The 19,552-nt window shown below is 47.2% G+C and overlaps 2 long non-coding RNA genes across 2 annotated transcripts in view; one reads left to right on the forward strand and one right to left on the reverse strand.

Moving 5' to 3' along the window:
* The window catches only part of LOC138745785 (uncharacterized), a 12,516-nt gene extending 9,526 nt beyond the window's left edge, over positions 1-2,990 (forward strand). The window contains exons 3-4 of the long non-coding RNA XR_011346509.1: positions 371-840; positions 2,098-2,990. This is a non-coding gene — a long non-coding RNA (uncharacterized lncRNA). The remainder of the gene's footprint in view (positions 1-370; positions 841-2,097) is intronic.
* Positions 1-19,552, reverse strand: part of LOC138745783 (uncharacterized) — a 44,897-nt gene that overhangs the window by 3,267 nt on the left and 22,078 nt on the right. Inside the window, exon 2 of the long non-coding RNA XR_011346505.1 lies at positions 1,389-1,530. This is a non-coding gene — a long non-coding RNA (uncharacterized lncRNA). The remainder of the gene's footprint in view (positions 1-1,388; positions 1,531-19,552) is intronic.

The raw sequence follows: 19,552 nt of genomic DNA on the forward strand, positions 1-19,552 counted from the left end.
AGGTTTTACCAGAAGTATGTATTCAGACAGTTGAAATTAAGGAGAGCAGATGTTCCAAAACTGATAAGGGTGTCATGGGTGTTTTCAAACCTTTTGTGTCAGAGGGCTTGGTTTCAGTAAAGGAGGGAGAATCACAGGTTCCAGTTAAAGTTCTTAGAGATACTGGGGCTACTCAATCATTGTTGTTGAAAAGTGTTTTAACTTTGGATCAAAAGACTGACACAGGGGAGACAACTTTGATTAAAGGTATTGGAGGTGAAGTAGAGTCAATATCTCCACAACATTGTGCTAAATTCAGAATTAGTTAAAGAACCTGTTGTAGTAGGAGTAATTGCAAAGTTACCCATGCAAGGTGTCTCATTTTTATTAGGGAATGACTTGGCAGAGAACAAAATTGGGTCAAGGCGGCCACTGGTAACGAAGTCTAACCTGGATCCAATGTGAATGGCTATTAGTAAAGAAATTAAGAATCAATTGGCAACTTCCCCATTTTGTCTCCTGTGTGATCATTAAAGTTAATTGTGATTGTAACACTTGTGTCCAGACTCATCTCTCTGTGAATCCACAGAACCTGATACTCTTCCAACCACAACAATTGGCACTGTGAACAGAATTCAGAGAGTTTCGGCTGGAGTACTAGCCATGTGGGAGATTGTACTAATGAGTGCATGTGCATAACGAAGGTCCTCCATTTTGAGTGTTTTTGCGCACTGCCCACTTTAAGGACACCTTTGCAGCAGTGAAACCACCAGAACTGCACAACACACTCCAAGTGTGGACCGACAAGTAATTTGTACATCTGGAAGATCACATTGCAAATTCTGCATGCAGCTGATGAAGGTAAGCATGCCATTTACCCTCTTCCCCACCCTGTCCCCCTGGGTCACCACTTTCAGGGAACTATGACCTTGCATCCCAAGGTCTCTCTTTTCCACAATACCCCTGTTCTGGTTCAGTTTCCCAAATTCCATCATTTTGCATGTGTCTGAGTTAAATTCCATCTGCCATTCCTTTGCCCACTTTCTCAGTAGATTTCGATCCTGATCTATTCTACCCTGAGACAACCTCATTCACTGCCCACTGTTCCACCCACTGTGATGTCCTCTGCAAACTTATTGATCCTACCACCTACATTATCATGGAAGTCATTAATGTAGAGGACCCAGCACTGATCCCTGCAGAACACAACTGGTCACATGCTCCAATCCGAAAGGAGAAATGATTGGGAGGCAAACTGGGGTCACAGATCGGAGAGGAGAGATTTCAAAGGGTCACGTCTGGGGGAAGATTTTAGAGAGGGTGAGGACCAAGACGGGATTTGAACATCAGCAATGAGAATGCTAATACAGGCAGGGAGCTCGAGGAGCGAGGCCATGACAGATACTCACTGTTCACTGTCCAGCAGGCAGGAAGAGCAGTCATTGAGGTCCACAGTGGAGAAGTCAAGTCACAGATGCACATTGGAATGGCAGAGAGCGAGCACAGTCTTGTCTGATACAGTCACCACATTCACAATCTCTCCACATCTATCTGCAAAGCACAAGAGAAGCTGATAAGATCACCTCTCATCCTTTTAAATTCCTGAAAGTGCAGGCTGACTCCATTTCAGTTCAGACCCTAATCTCAAGCTCTGATATATAGACACTTAAAAACCTGCAGTTGCTGGAAATCTGAGATAAAGTTAGACACTGCTAGAAATCCTCAGCACTTCAGGCAGTGCCTAGGGAGAGGGAAAAAGAGTTGAGACATGTATCTGAAACTTTGCTTCTCATGCTGTGTGACTGCCACGATGGTTTCCAGACTGTTCTGCCTCTATCTCTAGATATGAATCACCAACTTCAGTTTCTCCAGATCGACCCTTGTAGTTCAGCTGGAGTTGAGTCAATGCTTTCCCTTCCCAGCCCATGGGATCAGATCCCAGTGTGGCCCTGTATCCTCAAGTTGAGTTGAGGACCAGACCCAACACCAATTCCTGGACAGCTGTGGCCCAACCACCACTTGATCAACACCCCAGAACCTCTCTGGTTTCCTCTAGTCTTTCCCAATAATGAAGGGAAGGATCTGACTGTCTTCTTTCCCACCTGTGTCCCTTCATAGTGGTGAAGACACAGAGACAGACAGCACAGAAACAGGACCCTGTAAGCCTCTGTACCCATCTCAACATCTGGATCCTTGACTTTCTCATCTGAAGACCAGTCAGTACAAATTGGAAACAAGGTCTCCTCCTCACTGATCAACACAAACATACCACAAGGATGGGTGCTTAGCCCACTGCTCTACTCATTCTACAACCATGACTGTGTGGCCAGGCAGCATTCTAATGCCATCGATGTTTACCAATGACACCACAGTTGTTGCCAGAATCACACTCAGCAAAGAGGAAGTGTAAAGGAGGGAGATAGATCAGCTCATCGAGAGGTGTAATGACAACAATATTGTGCTCAATGTTAGCAAAATCAAGATGATTGTAGACTTTAGGAGCAAGTGAGGGGAACATAACCCAGTCAAATCCCTGGGTGTCAACATCGCCGAGGATCTGTCCTGGAGCTTCCACATCGATGTAATCACAAAGAAGGATCACTAGCAGCTATACTTTGTGAGATGTTTGCAGAGATTCGGTATGTCACTGAAGACTCTTGCAAAACTCTACAGGTGTACTGGGAGAGTACTCTGGCTGGCTGCATCACTGCCTGGTCTGGAGGCGCCAATTCTCAGGACCAGAATAAATTCCAGAGAGTTGTTAACTCAGCCCAGACTGCACTCCATCAAGGACATCTTTATGCGGCAGTGTCTTAAAAAAGTAGCCTCTATCCTCAAAGACCACAACCACTCTGTCCATGTCCTCTTCACTCTGCTTCTTCTTTGGCTTGGCTTCGCGGACGAAGATTTATGGAGGGGGTAAAAAGTCCACGTCAGCTGCAGGCTCGTTTGTGGCTGACAAATCCGATGCGGGACAGGCAGACACGATTGCAGCGGTTGCAGGGGAAAATTGGTTGGTTGGGGTTGGGTGTTGGGTTTTTCCTCCTTTGCCTTTTGTCAGTGAGGTGGGCTCTGCGGTCTTCTTCAAAGGAGGTTGCTGCCCGCCAAACTGTGAGGCGCCAAGATGCACGGTTTGAGGCGTTATCAGCCCACTGGCGGTGGTCAATGGGGCAGGCACCAAGAGATTTCTTTAGGCAGTCCTTGTACCTTTTCTTTGGTGCACCTCTGTCACGGTGGCCAGTGGAGAGCTCGCCATATAACATGATCTTGGGAAGGCGATGGTCCTCCATTCTGGAGACGTGACCCATCCAGCGCAGCTGGATCTTCAGCAGCGTGGACTCGATGCTGTCGACCTCTGCCATCTCGAGTACTTCGACGTTAGGGATGTAAGCGCTCCAATGGATGTTGAGGATGGAGCGGAGACAACGCTGGTGGAAGCAATCTAGGAGCCGCAGGTGGTGCCGGTAGAGGACCCATGATTCGGAGCCGAACAGGAGTGTGGGTATGACAACGGCTCTGTATACGCTTATCTTTGTGAGGTTTTTCAGTTGGTTGTTTTTCCAGACTCTTTTGTGTAGTCTTCCAAAGGCGCTATTTGCCTTGGCGAGTCTGTTGTCTATCTCATTGTCGATCCTTGCATCTGATGAAATGGTGCAGCCGAGATAGGTAAACTGGTTGACCGTTTTGAGTTTTGTGTGCCCAATGGAGATGTGGGGGGGCTGGTAGTCATGGTGGGGAGCTGGCTGATGGAGGACCTCAGTTTTCTTCAGGCTGACTTCCAGGCCAAACATTTTGGCAGTTTCCGCAAAGCAGGACGTCAAGCGCTGAAGAGCTAGCTCTGAATGGGCAACTAAAGCGGCATTGTCTGCAAAGAGTAGTTCACGGACAAGTTTCTCTTGTGTCTTGGTGTGAGCTTGCAGGCGCCTCAGATTGAAGAGACTGCCATCCGTGCACTCTGCTACCATCAGGAAAAAGGTACAGGAGGCTAAAGACTAGTACTCAATGGCAAAAGGACAGCTTCGCCCCTCCCATCAGATTCCAGAATAATCAATGAACTATAGCGGTCCCCAAACCAGGACGCAACCATTTACATAAAATGGCCGGCGACTACGCAGACCCCATGGGTTCAAAAAACCTTCATCCCAGGTGACCACCTGCACAGTGGGAAATGAGAAACTGTGGGAACACTGCCCAATCAGAGATCAGCACTGCCATGATGTCACCCCTGTTGTCAGCAGCGGGAAGAGAATATAATCAGAGTTGCCAGGGCAATAAATCAGTCTTTGACCTTCACTCCTTATGTATATGTTTTCTCTCCACACTTCATGGTAGTGCACACGCTACACTGATGACCCCAGCAGGTCCAACCAGCAGTTGGACCTGAAGATCAAGCAGCTCTTCACACTGTTTCTTTGAAGCTGCCAACTTTATGGGCGTCATAGCTACACGTGTGGTTCTAACATGCAGAGGCACAGTTCTACCTTTGACAGACTAACGCCGATGCCATACGTTACCACTACGTGGTGAACTCGCTCGACCTGGACAAGGCAGCAAATGTTGTCGACTTCCTACAGCAGCCTCCGGAGCAAGGCAAATATGATGCCCTCAGGGAGCGATTAACCTGGATTTTCATGCTCTCACAGTGCGAGCGTGCCATCCAGTTATTGCATATGGACAGTTTGGGGGTCAGGGCCCCATCCGCCCTCATGAATGAGATGCTTGCCCTTGCTGCGGGACACAGGCCTTACCTTGTCTTCGAACAGACTTTCCCAGAGCAGCTGCCTAAGGATATCCGACTCTTGCTTGCGGACAAGGACTTTAGCAACCCCAGGAAATTTGCAGCCTGAGCAGACGTGCTCTGGAGAGTAATGAAAGAAAATGGCGCCTCAGTGGAGTAGATCGCTAGGCAGCCGGGAACAAGGCCACAGTAAACAGAGAGGTAAGTGGACCCCCTGAACCAACAGCATTGTTAACATTACCAACGATGGGGTGCAGGCGCCACCACACCTGACAGGTACCTCGTGCCCCACATCCAAGACTTTACTGCTAACTTACAATGGGATACAGTTTTTTCAAAAGTCAATCTCATCAGGGGCTATATATCAGATCCCAGTCCATAATAATGACATCCTCAAAACTGCCATCATTAACCATGTTGGTCTCTGAATTCCTAAGAATACCTTTGAGAATAAAGAACACAGCCCAGACCTTTCTGAGGCTGATGGATAGGATGGGTCAGGATCTTCCATTCACGTTCATCTATTTGAACGATATTCTCATTGTCAGCCACAACAACACTGAGCATGTGGCCTATCTAAGGCAAATGTGTACCTGGCTGCAGGAATTCGGACGAACTATACACTTTGCTAAGTGGATATCATCGACTCCCTGGGGCATCAAATCAACAAGCACGGAGCAGAACCAAGCACCGCACAATGAAGGGGTTGCAAGAATTTGCTGTTGTGATTAACTTTTATCACTGATTCATACCGGCAGTGGCCTACATCATGCGCCCCATTTTCATGCTCATGGTAGGGAAGGATAAAGAAAGCCAAAGACACAATGGCCAATGTACCCTTCTGGTGCAAACCAGTCCAGAGGTGCCAATTGCCCTCACAGAAGATGCCTCAGGCATACTGGGGCAATTCATTGAAGTCAATGGCAGCCCCTTGATTTCTTTAACAGCCACCTCCAGCCACTCGAACTCAAATATAGCACCTTAGACCAGGAGCTATTGGTGCTGTACCTGGCAGTCAGGCACTCACTTCTGGTATTTTATAGAAGGCAGGCAATTTAGAATCCCCGGACCATAAACCATTAACATTTGACATCTGACCCGTAGTCAGCTAGACAGCAGCGACACCTCTCACAGACATCCAACACATCACAGGTAAGACCAATGCAGTGGCTGACGCACTATCCTGCCCCACAATTGAGTCTGTCCAGATCCTGTCCCAGGGAATAAATTATTCCACCCTAGCCAGGGTACAGGAGGAGGACCCTGAAATTCTGGCAGACAGAATAGAAGTTTCTGGCCTCAGGCAGGAGGATGTCACCATCGATCCTGGCAACCAGACGTTCCTCTCCGCCACCAAACTCCACCCAATCGTGTGGGCAGCGTGGAGGCAGAAGGACTTAGTCTCCGTGCCCAACCTGGCACATCCAGCCATCAGGACTTCTGTTAAAATGGTGGCTAGTAGGTTCGTCTGGCCCAGCCTTCTGTTATGGGTCCAGAGACCCCAAAACCCAGCAGCAATAGAAATTCACCAAGACAAATGATTACTTAAACAAAAGTTGCTTTTAATTATCTTTAAGCAATGAAAACAGGATCAAACTTTAACTTAATACTATTAACTTAAGTAACCCAACTTAACCCCCTTCTAATTCTAAGCACACGTGTATGTAATGTGTGTGTGTAAGTTCAGAAAAATTATTTAATTCATAGTTTAATCTCACTTCTCATTCCACCAAGTTCACCGGTTGCAGGCAATTCTTATATGGTGCACAGAATTTAACATTTAAGAATTTCACTAAGCTTTGATGCTTGAAAGGTAAATGGTTACCACTAATGAAGGTTCTTGTTGGTTTTCAGAGAGAGATTTGTTGCTCGTTAGACACAAACTAATTCTTTCTGATTAGCTAAAGAAACTTGCCCCATCAGGGTTTTCCAGATGATAACCTTTTTCTTTAAGGTCACCAGAGTTCCTTTTTGTTTCCCTTATTTCAAGGGAAACATTATACAGCCAGTCATCTCATCTTGTATAAACCACAAGGGCTTTGAACATGCTGAACTAAGAACTCACAACCCATCTTCCAAAATTTGGATTTTTCCACATGTTTGCCAGCTTGACCTGTTCCAGTCCCAGCTGCTGCTGCTGAACTGTAGAACTGAACTCTCTCTCTCTCTGTCTGAGTAAACCAAATGACCCTCTTAGAACAGCCAACTGCACTCAGACAGAAGGTGAAACCAGACCTAATCTTCTGAGTTCGTTCAAAAACAATAATCCATTACAGCATGTCCAATTAACACCTACTTGTGAGGCCCTTAAAGGCCTTCTTCAAAGTTTTTGCAAAGGCACTTGGACCATGGACTGTCTGGCTTGAGCAGAGCTCTGGCATTTTAAATGAGATCTCTGTGTGTGTCCGACACTAAAAAAAAACTACAATTTATCTCCTTTAAAGCATATCTATATACAATATATAGAGCCCACCTCACTGACAAAAGACAAAGGAGGAAAACCCCAACACCCAACCCCAACCAACCAATTTTCCCTTGCAACCACTGCAACCGTGCCTGCAACCGTCACCAACGAGCCTGCAGCAGACGTGGACATACCCCTCCATAAATCTTCGTCCACGAAGCCGAGACAAAGAAATTAAATATACAATATAAAATATATCACAATGTGTCACACTTCTGAAATAGGTCAGTCAGTGGGCCAAGACCTGTACGCTCTGCCAGACATCCAAAGTGCACACGCACATCAAGGCACCCCTCCACCCCACCAGACTTTTGAGCCAGAACATCGTAGGTTCAGCCACATCCACAGTTACATTGTAGGATTGCTGCCGGTGTCCTGTGGGGTGAGATAGTTCCTCACCATGATCGACCCTCCATGACACAACCATTGAGACCTGCGCCAGGGCACTGATTAACACCTGGGTGTTGAGGTTCAGAGTCCCAGAGTATACTACCTCCAATTAAGGTACACATTTCACTTCGAGACTCTGGCCAATTTGCTGGGAACCCAGCTCCACCATACCATGGCTTGCCACCCTCAGGCCAAATAGTTGGTGGAGCTGTTCCACAGGCACATAAAGACAGCTCAGCTCAAGGGGCCAAACGGGATTGATGAGTTACCCTGGGTCCTCCTGGGGATCTGCACAGTGTCAAAAGGGGACATTTAATGTTTCAGCAACCAATACAGCATACTACTGGTGATACTGGGGGAGTTCTTGGTCATTGCCAAGGACCCTACAGTCTCATTGACTAAGCTGAGGGAAACACTGGGCACTCTAGCCCCTCCACAGCTTCCACCACATGGCAAGGCCAAAACCTACGTCCCCAGAGACTTAGAGACAAGTGGGTACATTTTTTTTCAGAGGGGGGCACACCAAACACCTCTGCAACAGCCGTATGAGGGGCCATATAAATAGACACAACAGATTGACAAGCGTGGATATTGGCGGTAAGGAAGAGACTTTCACTATCAACTGCCTTAAACCAGCACATCTGGGCATTAGCCAACCCTTCTCCACAGCCCCTGCAATGCAGAGGTAGGCCACCAAAAGCTCCAAACAGTGCTCTGATCACCACTTCTGGAGGGGGCGGGGTGGGGGGGGGGGGAAGAGAGGGGGTTGTGTAGCTGCACGCTAACCAGGATGCAGCTTGGTATACAAAATGGCGAACAAACAGAGCGACGGAGCAAAACCCACAGGGGCCAACGACCCTCGTCCCAGGTGAACATTTGCATGGTAGGAAATGAGCAACTGCAGGAGCACCACCCAATTGGAGATCGGCGCTCTGTTGGCGCCACTCGTCAAGAGCAGCAGGGAAATAACATAAGCAGAGCTGCCACTGCAATAAATAAGTCTGACTTCAATTCCTTCTGTGTGCCTTCCTTCCAGTCTTCGCAGTAGCACACAGGCTATACTTTTTATACACTATTATTTTTACTTTTTTTTATATAGTAATGTTTTAAGATGGTTATAATATGAATGTGTGCACGATGATGCTGCCACAAAATACTGAATTTCATGACTTGTTCATAACAATAAATCCTGATTCTGAATTCATTCCAATCAAGGTGCAGATCTGAGCCAGTCTCAATTGTCCACCTTTCCCATCCGTGTGCCCTTTTAAATATCTCTTATTGGCCATAATTGTCCCCCACTCTGCATCTTCCCCTGGCAGCTCCCTCCAGATCCACACCACCCTCTGTGGGAAACAGTTGCCCCTTGGTTGTCCATGATTTCCCTAACACTGAGGAAAATATCATTCTAAGCTCTTCAAGGTCACCGTCACTCTCTAACAGTTCAGAGAATGATGTGCAACTCTGCGCAGTCCATACTCCTGGTGACATGACCACCCTCAGGCCAACATGCTTACAGCCAGTTCGGCTCTGTGACATGAACATAAATGCAGTTTGGACATCCCTGCTACTTCACTTATTGCTGCCTGTGCGGTCCACTGAACATCTTCCATTTAACTTGAATGTTGCCCTCACTCTCCATTGGACTTGCAGCAGCCAGGATCTTTGTGGTGCTCGCTCTCCTCCCTGAAGTCACACCTTCCCCGAAAACACGAGAACCACCCCCTCCTGCCAAGAACACGGGACCCACACTTCCCCGGGCACCTGAGAACACAAGACACCCTCCCCCTCCCCCAAGAACACTGAACCCACACACCCTTTCCACCAAGAACACAGGACCAACACTCCTCCTTTCCCCAAGAATACGGGACAATCCCCCTTCCCTTGAGAATACGGGAAAACAATCCCCCTTCCCCCGAGAATATGGGACAACAATCCCCATCCCCACCAGAATAGTACCAATACCCCCCCACCACCCTGAGAATACAGGAGCACAATCCCCCTCCACCCAAGAATACGGGACCACAATACCCATCCCCCCGAGAACACAGGACCCACATCCCCACCTCCTCCCTGAAAATAGAGGAACCCCTCACCCCAGAGAACAGTGGGCCCACAACCATCCCCCTCTGAAAAAACAGGCCCACACCTCAACCCAGAACATGGGGCCCCCCTCCCCCCTCAAGAACACGCGACCCACCCTGCATCCTTCGAGAACACGAACCCCTCGAGAAAAAGGGACACCCTCCCTCCACCCTTGAGAACACGATTCCCCTCCCCACTCCCATAGAACACAGGATCCCCTCCCCGAGAACACAAGACCCCCCGAGAACACAAAACTTGCCCCACCGTGAGAACACAGGACCACTAGGGTCCCCTCTCATCCACCCCCACGAACACTGGACCGCACTCTCTCCACCCCCACTTCTCCCCACTCGCTCCACCCACCCACGAGTACACAACGCCCTTTCCCCACCCCGAGAACACAGAACACCCCTCCCCTCTCCCCAAGAACACTACCTCTCTCTGCATCTTCTCTCTTCCTCCCCTTCTCTCTCCCCCATCCCCTGAGAACACAGGACTCTCCACACTCTGAGAACATTGGACATCCCCTTCCCGCCTCAAGAACATGGGTCGACCCCTTCCCCCCTCAACAACACGGGACGCCTCCTTTCCCCGGACAACATGGGTGCCCCCTTCCCTCCTCGACAACACGGGATCCCTTCACCTCGACAAATCTGTACACATCTTTCCCCCCCCCCCTTGAACAGACAAGACACCCCTTCCCCCTCTCGAGAACACAGGACCACCCCATCCCCACCTCGAGAACACAGAACCCTCCCTTCCCCTCGATAACACGGAGTCCTCCATCCCCCCTCGAGAGAACAGCCCCCCATCCCCCCTTGACAACTGCCTCCCCTCTCCCCTCGAGAACACGGGATCCCCTTCTCCCCTCAACAAAATGGGACCACCAGGAGCCCCTCTCATCCACTCCTATGAACACTGAACCCTTCTCTCCCCACCCAAGCTTCTCCCCACTCGCTCCCCCTCCCACACCCTGAGAGTAAGGGACGCTCTTCCCCCCCCCCCGAGAACATTGAACACCCCTCCTCTCCCTGAGAACACAACTTCTCTCGCCATCTTCTCTCTTCCTCTCCCTCTCTCCCCCATCCCGAGAACACATGACCCCCCCCATCCTCTGAGAACACAGGACCCCCTTTCTCCCCTCGACAACACGGGATCCTGCTTCCCCCCTCAACAACACGGGACACTCCCTTCCATCATCAACAACATGGGACACCCCCTTCCATCATCGACAGCATGTGATGCCCCCTTCCTCCATTGACAACACAGGATGCTCCATTCCCCCTCGACAACACGGGATGCTTCCTTGACCTCTCGACAACACAAGACCTTCCCTTGCCTCCCCCCCAAGAACACTGGGCACCCCATTCCCACCTCAAGAACAGGGAACACACCTTTCCCCTTCGAGAACATGGAATTCATCATCCCCCTTCGAGAACATGGGAACCCCCTTCGAGAACATAGGTCCCCCCATGAAAACACGGGACCTTCTCCATCCCCCTCTCTCCCTTTACACCAATCCCGAGAATACAGAACCCCACTCCCGCTCCCTTGACAACACGAGACCCTCCCTTCCCCCTCACCAAAACGTGCTCCCTTGAGAACACGAGACCCCCTTCTCCCCTCGAAAACACAGGACCCCCCCCACACACCCCACCTCAAGAACAAGGGTCACCTCCCTCCCACCACCATGAATATGGGACCATTCTCCCTCACCCCCTTGATAACACAGGACCCCTGTGACCACTTTGAGAACGTGACCCCCCCTTCCCTCCCTCACCCGTGACACCCCTCCCTCCACCTCGAGAGCACATGATTTACCTTCTTGCCTTGAGAATACGGGATCCCCTTCCAACATCGAGAGCACGGGGTGCCTTCCCTCCCTCCTCGAGAACACGGGACCCCGCTTCCCACCTCGAGAACACGGGACCCCACTTCCCGTCTCGAGAACACGGGGCCCCACTTCTCGTCTTGAGAACATGGGACCCCACTTCCCGCCTTGAGGACACGGGACATCAGAACAGTACCAATACAAGATATGGGGGCCAAAGATATTAAAGATATGGGGGCCGCTTTCCCACCACGAGAACACAGGATCTCACTCCTCCCCACAGGAGAACACAGGACCAAGCCTTTACTCCTAGAGAACACGGAATCCCACTTCCCATTGAGAACATGGAGGGCACCCTTTCCCTCAAAAACAAGGGATCCGCCTCACTCCCCCTCTTGAGAACACTGGAGCCAACATTCCCCCCTTGAGAACATAGGACTCACCCCTCCCCCACAACACAGGACCCGCTACCCTCCAAGAGAACACGGAACCACACTCTCTCGATAACATTGGACCCTCTCCCCTTCAGAGCACGGAACCCCCTCCCTCCCCGCTCAAGAACATGGAACCACCTCTTCCCCATTGAGAACACTGGACTACCTCCTTCTCTCTCAAGAACACAGGACCACCTGTCCTGAACCACCAATCGAAAAAGGGATCGCCCTCCCTCGCCACTCAAAAGCACGGGATGCCCCCTTCTCCACTAGAGAACATGGAACCCACCCCTTCCCCTCGAGAACACGGAACCCCCACTTCCTCTCGAGAACACAGGAACACCCCCTTTTCCCTTCAAGAACACGGGAACACTCCCCTTTCCCTTCAAGAACACGGGAACACTCCTTTTTCCCTTCAAGAACACGAGAACACTCCTTTTTCCCTTCAAGAACACGAGAACACTCCCTTTTCCCTTCAAGAACACGGGAACACCCCCCTTTCCCTTCAAGAACACGGGAACACTCCCTTTTCCCTTCAAGAACACAGGAACACTCCCTTTTCCCTTCAAGAAACCGTGAACACTCCGTTTTCCCTTCAAGAACACTAGAACACCCCCTTTCCCCTCGAAAAGAAGGGATCACCCCTTCCCACCTCAGCAACACTGGACCTCCCTTCCACCCGACAACACTGGATTCCCCCTCTTCCCTACCCGACAACATCTGATCCCCCTCTTCCCCACATGATGACGAGACACCCACTTCCCCACTCAAGAACATGGGACCACCCTTACCCCCTCGAGAGCACGAGACTCCCCTTCCCCTGCTTGAGAACATGGGACACTCCCCCTCCGAGAACATGGGACCCCCTCACTCGCTCCTCAAGAACGGGACTCTCCTCACCCCCTCGAGAACAAAGAACCCTCCCTACCCACCGAAAACATGGGACCTCTCCCCTCCTCGAGAACTCAGAAACCACCATTCCTCAATAGAAAACATGGGAACCCCCCCACCCCCCACCTTAGCACCTCGAGAACATGGTGTGAGAAATGGCTGAAGATGATTAAACTAGCATCACTCTGCAAAGGGTGATGGAATGTGAAATATGTAGATTAGAGCTTGAAAATAGACAGCACTAACTAGTGGGTCCCTTTCTTATCAGAAACCACAAGGATGAAGGAATCTGGTTTGGACTGGCACAGTGACCTAGGGTACCCAATAGTCACCATTGCGCTTGCTGAATAAAGACATGAATATTAACTTAAAAGCCCCTAAGGATGGGACTGCATAATTAACATTAGGGTTAGGGTTAGGGTCCCTCAAGATGTATGAGAGGGAGGGACTATGTGGTATCTGCAGGGATGGAAGGGAAAAGGGAAAGGTTGTAAGGTATTGAAATTCCGATTGGAGGAGACTAAATGAAGGTGTGGTGATGTTGAGCGTAGGACTGTACAAGAGTGATGATTCTGGCTTCTTGGACCATTGGAATTTCTTTTGGGGAAGGCATGACCTTTACAAGAAGGATGGGTTACACCAAAACCCAAAAGGGGTCAATATATTGGCAGCTAGGTTTGGTACAGCCGTCAGATGTGGTTTAAACTAATTTGGCAGGGGGATGGGAACCTGTATGATAGGGCAAAGGACAGGAAAGATAAAATAGGAAAAGTTAGGTTAGGCAGTGAAAGTAAAAAAATCAGAAAGAGCAAGGAGGGTGAAAAAAGCAAATCTGAAGGCTTTATATCTTAATGAAAGAAGCATACGGAACAAGGTAGAGGATTACAGAAACATGGCTGCAAGGTGGGCAAGCCTGGGAACTTAACAATCCGGGGTATACAATATTTAGGAGGGATCGGCAAGAAAGAAAAGAGGGTGGGGTAGCTTTGATGGTGAGAGAAGGGGCCGACACGATTGACAGGAAGGATATTCACTCGGAAGATGCGGAATCTATATGGGTAGAACTGAGGAATAGCAAGGGGCAGAAAACTTTAGTGGGGGTAATATATAGGCCTCCAAATAGTAATGTAGAGGTGAGGGAAGGCATAAAAAGACAAATTAGAGAAGTGTGCAATAGGGGAACATGTGTCATCATGGGAGGCTTTAATTTACAGGTAGATTGGACTAGCCAAATTAGTAAAAATACTGAGGAGGGGGAGTTCCTTGAATGTTTACGAGACTGTTATCTAGACCAATATGTCGAGGAACCAACTCGGGAGCAGGCCATTTTAGACTGGGTATTATGGAATGAAAAGGGGTTAATCAGCAATCTTGTTGTACGAGGCCCTTTCGGTAGGAGCGATCACAATATGATCAAATTCTCACTCGACATGGAGAGTGAAGAAATTAAAACCGAGACTAAGGTCCTGAATTTAAATGAAGGGAATTATGAAGGTATGAGATGGGAGTTGAGTAAGATTGATTGGGTGGTGTTTATGGGGGGGTTAACGGTGGATAGACAATGGAAAGCATTCAAAGATCTAATGGAAGAATTGCAGAAATTATTTGGCATAAAAATAAACCAAAAAAGGTGACTCAACCGTGGATAACAAGGGAAATTAGAGACAGCATTAGGTCCAATCGGCCAAAAAAAGTACCAAATCTGAAGACTGGGAACAATTCAAGATGCAGCAAAGGAGGTCAAAAGGATTAATCAAAAGGGCAAAAATAAATTACGAAAGTAAGCTTCCGGCAAACATAAAAAACAACTGCAAAAGCTTTTATAGATATGTCAAGAGGAAAAGATTGGTGAAATCCAGAGTAGGTCGCTTGCAGTCAGAATCAGGGGAATATATAATGGGGAATAAGGAAATGACAGACCAATTAAATTCTTATTTTAGATCTGTTTTCACAAGAGAGGATACAAATAGCCTCCCAAGGATATTGGGAAACATAGAGACTAATGCAAGGGAGGAGCTGAAAGAAATCAGTATCTCTAAGGACATGGTCTTGGGTCAATAAATCCCAAGGGCCTGATACATCCTAGGGTACTTAAAGAAGTGGACATTCAGATAGCAGATGCTTTAAGAATTATTTTCCAGAACTCTATAGATTCGTTACCCCACTATTTAAAAAGGGGGGTAGAGAAAAAGCGAGGAATTATAGGCCGGTGAGCCTTACATTGGTAGTGGGCAAAATGATGGAATCCATTATTAAGGATGTAATAGCGGAGCATACGACTCGCAGAGAAAGGATCGGACGGATGGATTTACAAAAGGTAAATCGTGCTTGACAAATCTATTGGAATTCTTTGAGATGGTGACAGGTAAAATAGATGGGGGAGAGCCAGTGGATGTGGTGTACCTGGATTTCCAAAAGGCCTTCGATAAGGTCCCACATAAACGACTGGCATGCAAAATCAAGGCTCATGGGATTGGGGACAAGGTATTGATGTGGATTGAGAACTGGCTGGCAGATAGTTGAGATAAACGGCTCATTTTCTGAGTGGCAGTGGGGTGCCACAGGGATCTGTACTGGGACCCCAGCTATTCACAATTTACATTAATGTTCTAGATGAGGGAATTGGATGTAATATCTCCAAATTTGCAGACGACACAAAGCTAGGAGGGGTTGTGTGCACTGGAGAGGGGATCAGGAAGCTCCAGTGTGATTTAGATAAATTGGGGGACTAGGCAGATACATGGCAAATGCACTACAATGTGGATAAATGTGAGGTTATCCACTTTGGTAATACAAACTAGAGGGCAGATTACTATTTGAATGGCAATAGATTGGGAGATGGGTTCTTGTGCACCAGTCACTGAAGGCAAGCATGCAGGTACAGCAGGCGGTTAAAAAGGCAAATGGTATGTTGGCCTTCATATCAAGAGGGTTTGAGTATTATCAAGAGGGTTTGAGTATAGGAATAAGGATACCTTACTGTGGGATGGTTTACATTTGAACTGGATGGGGACTTATAACCCTGCAGGAAGGCTTGCTTGTGCTGCCCCTAAGGATTTTTAACTGGATTTGCATGTGGATGAGAACCAAATTTCCAGAGCAACTTGTGGTGTGAAGGTGGGAAAATATAATGTTGATTGGATAAAGACAGAAATGAAAGGCTTATGTGAGGCGCAAATCATGTTCTCAGATGCATCTATTTCAATGCGAGGAATATTGTGGGAAAGGCAGATACACTTAGAGACGAGATTAGCAAATGGCAAGATGAAGTTGTGACCATTGGTGATACTTGGTTGCAGGAGAGGCCGGATTGGTAGCTCATTGTTCTGAAGTCCCATTGTTTCAGACACATTAGAGAGTGAAGGATGAAGGGGGCAGTGGCTTTGCTCACCATGGAAAATAGCACTGCTGTGCTCAGACAGGGTAGGATAGAGTGCTCTTCTACTGAGGCTTTATAGGTGGAGGGGGTGGGAGAGAAAGAAAGAAAGAGAGAGAGAAAACCGCTGTAACAAACATAATGTTGTGACATTCGGTGATTTTAACTTTCCAGATATTGATTGGGACCCTGTGGTATTAGCGGTTTGTGTGCAAGTGCATGCATTGAATGCTTGTGCATGCACACAGTTGAGAAGGAACTCCATGCTTTTAAAGGGCTGAATGACTTGAAAATTGTTAAATGTGTTCAGGAAAGTTTTCTGAATCATATATCGAGGTACTGACTAGAGAGAGTGCAATACTGGATCTTCTATTCGGGAATGAAACAAGACAGCTGACAGAACTATGTGGAGGGAAACACTTGGGCCCAGTGTTCATAATGCAGTTAGTTTCAAGATAATTATGGATAAGAATAGGTTGATATTCTAAATTGGAGAAAGGCCAATTCTGAGGAAAATGAGAAAGGATCGAGAATCATGAATTAAGAGAGTGTGTTTGCTGGCAAGGGTAAGCGGAAGGCATTCAAAGGCAAAATTTTGAGAGTACAGAGTTTGCATGTTCCTCTTAGGATGAAAGGTAATAGGCATAATGAACTTTGCTTTTCCAGGGTTATTGAGGATCTAGTTAAAAAGAAGAAGTGTATCTCTGGTATAAGCAACAAGGAGCAAATTAAGAACTAAAGGAGCAAAAAATGGAAGAAAATACTTAAGGAAATCAGAAATGCTAAAAGAAGACATTAGGTTTCAATGGCAGAAAAAGAAAAGGCAAATCCAAAGGACCGTGGGTATATTAAGAACAAAATGATAATACAGGCAAAATTATTCCTCTTGAAGATCAGTGTGGTCATTTCTTCATGGATCCAAAAAAAAGGGGTAAATTTTTGCATCTGTATTTACTCAGGAAACTGGCACAGATACCGTGGAATTAAGGAACTATAGAGGTTAACGAGGAGGAGGTGCTCACTGCCTTAAAGCTTATAAGGGTAAATAAATCCTGAGGTCCTGAGAAGGTATTCCCTCAGACATTGAGGGCTAGTGTAGAAATTGCAAGGGCCCTGGCAGATATATTTAAAATATCATAGTCGACTTTTCAGGTGCCAGGTAATTGGAGGGTACCTTATGTTGTTCCATTGTTTAAAAGGATTCCCAAAATATCCCAGGAAAATATCCCAGCCTGACATCAGTAGTAGGTTAGTTAATGGAAGGTGTTCCAAGAGGTCAGATATTTGGATAGTTAGGGACTGAATAAGCATAGTCAACATTGCTTTGTCTGTGGTACATCATGTTTTTTCAGGATGTTTCCAGTAAAGTTGATAAAGCAAAGGCTATGGATGATGTCTACGTGGACTTTAGTAAGGCCTTTGACATGATCTCACATGGGAGATTAATCAGAAAGTTCTGTCGCTCGGTATCAATAGTAAACTGGATTCAACATTGGCTTTATGGGAGAAGCCAGCAAGTGGTAGTGGCTGGGTGCCTCTGAGCCTGTGAATAGTTTTGTGCCTCAGTGATCATTGTTGTCTCATTGTTGCCTCATTGTTGTCATCTATATCAATGATGTGGTAACAAATTGGATCAACAAGTTTGAAAATGACATAAAGTTTTTTTGATGGCATATAATACCCACTTTTTTCCCCAAAAATTTGCTCAAAAATATCCCCCGGGTCTTATATGTGAAGTTGAAATTAGGCCCCTGACAGCAGCGCCCACTGTGCGTTCCAGAGCTGGACCACTGCTCACTTTCCCTGCTGAGAAAGCCGACCATGGCAGCCTCCACCAGCAGTGCAAGTGGTGCAGGAAGAAACTGCTGGCCAACAAACCCGTAAATACACTAGAAAAACATTCCTAATATTCCCTGGTGAAATGTGGGTCTTATATGCCTAGAGGTCTTAAATATCATCAAATACAGTAGTGGAACAGCGAGGGAGGCTTTCAAAGCTTGCAGAATGATGTGGACCAGCAAGAAAAATGGGCTGCAAAATGTCAGATGGAATTTAATTCAGACAAGGGGATACTATTGTATTGTGGAAGGATATACCAGGTAGCACATAAATGATAAATGGTAGGAGTGTGGTAAAAGAAAGGGACCTGTGAACATAGAGATAGAATTTTTAAAGTGGTGTCAAAAGTAGATTGGTCCAATAAAAGAACTTGGCTGTGAGAGATGAGTAAAACTAATATGAAAATATGAGAGATGAATAAAGCCAGTATGAATAGGATAAGGATAGATAATAGAATGTAGGAAGTAAAGTTAGTCTGAATAAGATAAGGGTCTTCTAGCCTTTTAGACAGAATCAGCAAGTCCAGTATGAATAGGATAAGGATAAATAATAAACAATAGAATGTAGGAAGTAAAGTTTTAGTCTGAATAAGATAAGGGTCTTCTAGACTTTTAAACAGAATCAGCAAGTTCCACATATGTAATTAGTAAAAGCCCTGAGGGTCAGGAAGGTGTGAACAAGGACAAAGGCAAGTTTGTGAATAAGGACAATAAGGACAATGACATGATGGGACACTGACAGGATACCCCATGGTCCCCCAAGTTCACAGCACAGCACATAGGCAGACAAGAATGCCTAATGCCAAACTTTTCTAGGAGGCAGAAGAATGTTAGGGGGGGGGGGAAGGGTACCTCTTCACTGAAATGAACTGTATAAAAATTTGGTGAGCCCCAGTATGTGTGTGTATTCCCAGGGTAAGGGGAAAGCACCCAACTTTGCATTGTTGAATAATAAATGTTCTTTGTTCTCAATTTTTGTCTCGAGCAATTTCTCACAAACTGTTTCTCACAAACGGGGGTTCGTCCGGGATCCCACTCCCTCCACTGACAGAGTGCACAACAACGAGGGTAGGTGCACCCCGGCTGATTCAGCTGGACTCACGGATGGCGGGTGACTTGTCAGTGGATGAAGCGAGTGATATCTGAGAAGAGGCATTGAGTAACAAATGACGGGAGGACGTTAAGGAAGCGTGCTAGGAATAGCTACTGGATCCTGGTAAGAGAAATTTTACTTACCAGTTAGTATGGGAGGTGTGAGTAGCAAGGGAACTAGTCCTAAGGAAGGATGGGACAATCAGATAACTAAGCAAAGTCCGTTAGGATTAATGCTATCTGATTGGGGTGCGGGGAAAACCCGTGGGAAAGACAAACAGACCATGGTCAGTTATTGCTGTCTGGAATGGGTTAAAAACCCGATAAAAGGGAATTCGGTATATTAGCCAAAGTTCGGATCCGATGAGGACTGGATGTGTCAGGCATTGAACATCTGGCTCTATCAAAATCAAAGAGATAATATTGAGAGCAGA

The sequence above is a fragment of the Narcine bancroftii genome, chromosome 11, assembly GCF_036971445.1.
Source record: "Narcine bancroftii isolate sNarBan1 chromosome 11, sNarBan1.hap1, whole genome shotgun sequence".
NCBI lineage: Eukaryota > Metazoa > Chordata > Chondrichthyes > Torpediniformes > Narcinidae > Narcine > Narcine bancroftii.